Source organism: Suncus etruscus, chromosome 16 (genome assembly GCF_024139225.1).
Source record: "Suncus etruscus isolate mSunEtr1 chromosome 16, mSunEtr1.pri.cur, whole genome shotgun sequence".
Taxonomy (NCBI): Eukaryota; Metazoa; Chordata; class Mammalia; order Eulipotyphla; family Soricidae; genus Suncus; species Suncus etruscus.
This window is the reverse complement of record NC_064863.1, coordinates 73,989,901-73,995,801: the sequence shown is the minus strand read 5'-3', so window position 1 is coordinate 73,995,801 and position 5,901 is coordinate 73,989,901. Positions and strand designations below refer to the sequence as shown.

The 5,901-nt window shown below is 36.4% G+C and overlaps 1 non-coding gene across 1 annotated transcript; it reads left to right on the top strand.

Moving 5' to 3' along the window:
- The first annotated feature begins 702 nt into the window (after positions 1–702).
- Positions 703–809, top strand: LOC126032961 (U6 spliceosomal RNA). The gene has a single exon (XR_007504120.1). It is a non-coding gene; the product is annotated as a U6 spliceosomal RNA (small nuclear RNA).
- The last annotated feature ends 5,092 nt before the right edge of the window (positions 810–5,901 follow it).

Here is a 5,901-nt window from a genome sequence, read left to right as displayed (position 1 = left end):
GTGGTCCCCTGCCTCAAAAATGCTCTTGTTATGCTCAGTTTGATTTTCGCAGATCAATTAACCAGGTTTGATGAACTTTTTAAAATGTAAGTAAAATAGTGAAAATTAAAATAAGCATAACCATTCATTCCCAAGAAACTGATGCAGATAGATACACCAACACCAGGGCCTTCTTTGACTCCAAAGAACCATTTTTCACTCCAAGTAAGTGTGTCTGAAAAGAGCACAGCCACTCTCCTTTGCTCTGAGGCTGCACATTTCTCTAGTCAGATTCATCACAACACATAATAAACAATGGGAAAGCAATGCAAACATTCAACATACTAAGTAAATGAAGATGGTAGATTGAAGACCCAAATAGTATTAGCCATCTATATATCCTCTCTGAGAAGTACATTAGAGAGAAATGTTGAGAATGTTCAAGGAATTCACAGAAATTATGGAATGAACAGCCCATAAAACTCAAGAAAATATGAGAGCAGAAATGAGAAAACTTCAAACAGACTTGACAGAACTATAAAACTTGGTAGGCAAATGAAAAAAATATCATTGAAAGGCCTCCCCAGCAGAGTAACATGCTGAGGACAGAATCAGTAAGCCAGAAGATAAGCTGCATAACACCTCCAGGCAACAGCAGAAGATGGAAAAGGGTCAAAATAAATGAATAGAATATGGAAAATTCCTTTAAAAAAGACAACAATAGTGCTCGTTTCGACAGCACATATACTAAAATTGAAACGATACAGAAAAGATTAGCATGGCCCCTGCACAAGGATGACACACAAATTCATGCAGTGTTCCATATTTTTTAAGCCACTATAATTAAAATAAAAATCATATATAAAAAAAGACAACAATAGCACTTTGGGACAAATTCAGAAGAAACAACATAAGAATCATTGAGATTCCAGAGAGCCAGGAAGAAAACCTTTATGAAGAAACAACAATCAAAGTCATAGTTTTTGAAAAGCTCCCAGAGCTAAAAAGTACATTCAAAAACTGGATTCAAAATAAATTACTATTGTTGGTTGTTTTTCTATTTAACCATCTTTTTAAATCATCTTTCATTGGTCATTGAAGAGCTTTGACTATAAAAATTTTTTTTGACTATAAAAATTTAAGAAGTTACATTTAATGTATATTCAGACACTAGAATTAATCTTTTAAATAGATGTTAGGCAAGACTTGATAGTGTAACTTGTAATAAAAAGCCATCATAAAAATAGAGTACATGCAACCACATACTGGATACCTGAAAAGAACCAGTTAAAAGAGACCCAAATAAAAGAACCAGAAGGCACATCCTCATCATAATCATGAAAACAATATATATATATATATATATATATATATATATATATATATAATACTGAAAGCAGTAGGATCAAAAAAGGAAAATATATACAAAGGAGCATCCTTAAGATTTACAGGAAATTTATCACACACAACCCATCAGGCTTAAAGGCGGTGGTGAGATATAATGAAAAAAATCAACAAAATAAACACCTGACTAAGAAAACTTCACCTAGCTAGATTCTCATTTAGGTTTGAAAGAAGAATGAACAATAGCTTGGAAACTTTACAAACTGAAGACCAAATTTAAAAGAACTGAAAGGGTTACTTTGAGGCAACAACTCTACAAGCAAAACTTCTACAAATTGTCACAAAATTCCATGACAATCATCTCTCTCAACAGTAATGGACTAAAGAAACAAATTAAGATAACAGTGGATGAGAAAATTAAATACAACATTTTTTTCTGCCTGCAAGAAACACATTTGAATAGTCAGAGCAAACAAAAAACTCAAATTCAAAGTGGAAGGCATTTTTTCAAGCAAACAACTCACAGAAGCTGGGGTGGCCATACTAATATCAGATGACATAGACTTCAGGAATATAAAGCTTATAATATACAGAGAAGGTCATTTCTTAATAATCAAGGGATGATATCATGAAATGGGAGAAACTATTCACCCATTACCCATCTGATATGGTGTTACTATCTAAAATGTATAAAGCACTGGTAGATATTAGCAACAAAATAAAATCTAATCTCATCCAAATATGAGAAAAAGAAATGAAAAGGTATTTCCTCAAAGAAGAAATAGATGGCCAAAACACATGAAAAAAATGCTTGACATAATTAACCATCAGGTAGATTCAAATAAAAACAACAATGATAAATCTTCTCATACCACAGAGACTGGCACTCTTCGAGAATAAGAACAACTAGTACTGCCACAGCTGGAAAGAAAAGACTCTCATGAACTGCTTGTGGGAATGTATACCGGTCCAATCTTTTTAGAAAACAATATGGGTATTCCTCAAAAAACTAGAAATCGAGCTTTTATATCATCTAGAAATACACTACTAGGAATATGTCCTAGAAGCCTAAAATACAATACTGAAAAGCTCTCTGCACTCTTATGTGAGGGCCAGGAGGACCAATCCACGGTAGAAAGCTTGCCACAAATAGCTGAAGAATGTAGTTAGGACAGAGAATGAACAATGATAGTTGGAAATGATTGCTCAGGATAAGAATTTGGTGCTGAAAAGAAATAGTGATATGCATGATACCCCTTCAATAATAATATTGTAACTCACAGTGTCCAAAGGAAAAAAAAATGAAGACAGAGACAGAGAGGAGAGAGAGTCTACCCCAGAAGGAGGCAGAAGGATTGACAGGGTGAGGGAGGGCAGGACAGAAACTGGGGACATTGGTGGTGGGAAATGTACACTGGTGAAGGGTATTGTGCATTGACTGAAACTCAATCATGAACGATGTTGTAACTGTGAAAAAAACCAACTATATTATGAACAATCTTGTAACCACAGGGTTTAAATAAAGTAATTTTAAACAAAGAGCTTGTCTCTATCCAGGAACCTGTGTGGATTCCTGGAGCTGTATTGAACCTGTCCTGCCAGGATTGACAGATCCGCAGAGCCAGTTTAAATTCATGTGTCCCATGTGCGCTGACTGGACAAGGACTCTGCTCTCCTCCACCCCACACAGGCATCGCCTCTGTCTGGGAAGCCAATATGCACTCACCCCAACCTGAAAAACCATGCAAATACACATTTCTTATGGATACTTTAAGGTGCATGACTCTTGTCCTTCATGTACCTCATAAACTCTAAAGGCAGGGAGGAATCCTGTCTTTTGTTTGTTTTGGGGCCACATCCTGCATTCTTCAAGGGTTATTCCTGGCTCTGTGCTTAGAAATTACTCCTGGAAGGCTTAGGGGACCATGTGGGATGCTGGGTATCAAACCCAGGTCAGCTGTGTGCAGGGCAAACACCAGTCAGGGGACTGAACTCAGATCAATTGCATGCAGGCAAGTGTCTTACAATCTGTATTATCTTTCTAGCAAGACATTATTTATGCTCACCTGTATACGTCTTGCAGCTAACACGACACCTGGATTATTCGTTATGCTCAATGTATATTTTTCCAGTGACTAATTTTGTAGCAGTTAAATAAATCTGAAATTAAGGCAGTAGCAAAATAGGACACATAAAAACACAGAGAGAATGGAGAGAGCCAAGGTAAAGTTCATATTCAAAATAGTGCTTCAAGGAAAGCTATGAAAACTACTTTCTCACTATTTTTCAATTTATATGCTAGTTTCCTTTTTGCATTAAAATAAGATTGCACTGAAATATTTTTAGTGCATAGAGCTGCTGTTCATAATTTATCTCTATCTATGGCTAATTAAAAAAAACTTGAATGTATTTTTCAAAGGTTACAAAAGAAGCTGTTTTAGTTTTTCTGTTATGGGGGGCCAGGGTGAGAGGCCACATCTGGTGGTATTCAGGGGCTACTCCCAGTTTAGTGCTTAGGAATCACTTCTGATGGTGTATAATAGAAACCATGTGGTTCTGAAACTCGAAGCCCATTTTTTTCTATATGCAAAACATCAACTCAGCTCTTTGCTTTTACTTTTTAATGTTCCTTTTTTACAATTAAGTTAGGGGACAGAGAGATAGTTCAATAGTATAGAATGCTTGCCTTACATTGTATGGGTTTTATTTCCAGGAAACACAAGCACATTTTTATGTTAAGATATATTTCTTTTTTTTTTTTTTTTTTGGTTTTTGGTTTTTGGGTCACACCCGGCGGTGCTCAGGGGTTACTCCTGGCTGTCTGCTCAGAAATAGCTCCTGGCAGGCACGGGGGACCATATGGGACACCGGGATTCGAACCAACCACCTTTGGTCTTGGATCGGCTGCTTGCGAGGCAAACGCCGCTGTGCTATCTCTCCGGGCCCAAGATATATTTCTTAAATTGATAAATGGCTGCAAATCTAGCCTTACTGTATCATTTAAATATATGAAAAAGTACTAAGGAAAATAAATAATATAGGAGTAAGGTGCATGCATTGCAAGTAGCCAACTTGGCTTCCATCCCTGGCATCAAAGACAGTGAGCACAAAGGAAACAACATCCTTGAGCACTAGTTGGAATGAACGCTGAGCATAGAGCCAGAAGTAAGCCCTGAGTACTACTGGATATAGCCCAAAAGCCAAAATATTTAAAAAAGATGAAAGTACATTAAATTTGCAATAAATGTAGCCATCATTTATTTGACCTTATATTTAGAATATTGGGTTGAATGAATATTGAAGATATGCTAAGTTATGAAATAAATGTATTTATTTTGGGAGCAAAGATATCCACACTCAGAAAGTTTGATTGATCTATTACATTTCTTAAATTAAAATTTTTTTCCATTCTTCTCTCCTCTTCATTGTTATGACGAGGGTGGTAGGGGCACTCTACGCACATGCCTGGCTGTGATGCTTGAGCTGTTTTTATGTGATGCTCGGCGGAGGGTACCAATTTAGGGTGCCGTACTCAAACAACTCACTTTGGGTGAGGATCTTCCACACTTACACTGGGATCCTCAGAAAATGAATTTTACAAAAGTCAGGAACATTCTAAAAACTGACAAACTGCGTTTGAGCATCATAAATTAGATAAGAATCCATCAAAGTTTAAAAATAGAAACATCACTGGGTAGCTAATGGCTCTTGAAATTTAAAAATAAAACTGAAAATCTGTACTAGAATAAGACTGACATTATTTAGAAATCACATTAAGAAGGTTTACAATCATATTTGAGGAATGGTATTAGCAATCACTTTAGACAAGTGTTTTTTTAAAAAATCTGAGGGGAGTAGAGATAGACAATGCCGTGGATAGAGCATTTGCCTTGCCAGGTTCAATTTCCAGAACCCATATGGTCCCTTGACTCTGGCCAGAAGTGATTCCTTAGGACAGAGTCAGGAGTAAACACTGAGTACACTCAGGTGTGGCCTAAAATCCAAATGTTTTTGTTTGTTTGTTTGTTTGTTTTTGGACCACACTCAGTGGCACTCAGGGGTTACTCCTGGCTCTGCATTCAGAAATTACTCCTGGCCTGCTCAGGAGACCATGTGGGATGCCAGGTATCAATTCTGGGTCAGTTACACACAGGCAAATGTCCTATATGCTGTGCTATCACTCCACTCCCTTGAAAAAACGTATTTTAAATTAAATTTTAAAATCCTAGGGCTAGATAGTAAGTGAAAAAAAATTGAATGCATAGGTTTGCTGTCACTTTCATATACAGAAATTTAGGTGATCATTCAATCATCAGAGCATTCTTCGAATTACTCATTTATGTTATTATTTTTCACTTCTTAAATTTTTTATATCTTTAGTTAAACACCATGGTTACAAATATGTTTGTACTTGTATTTCAGTCATAAAAATGTATACCCCCTTCACCAGTGCAAAATGAAAGAAGACTGAAGCTCACTATTTCCTTGCTAAGGAAATAAACGTCAGAGAAGATGAGAAAGGAAGATATTTAGAAGATGCAGAACTTTTCTTCATCAGAACCTGGGGGTCCTATTCCA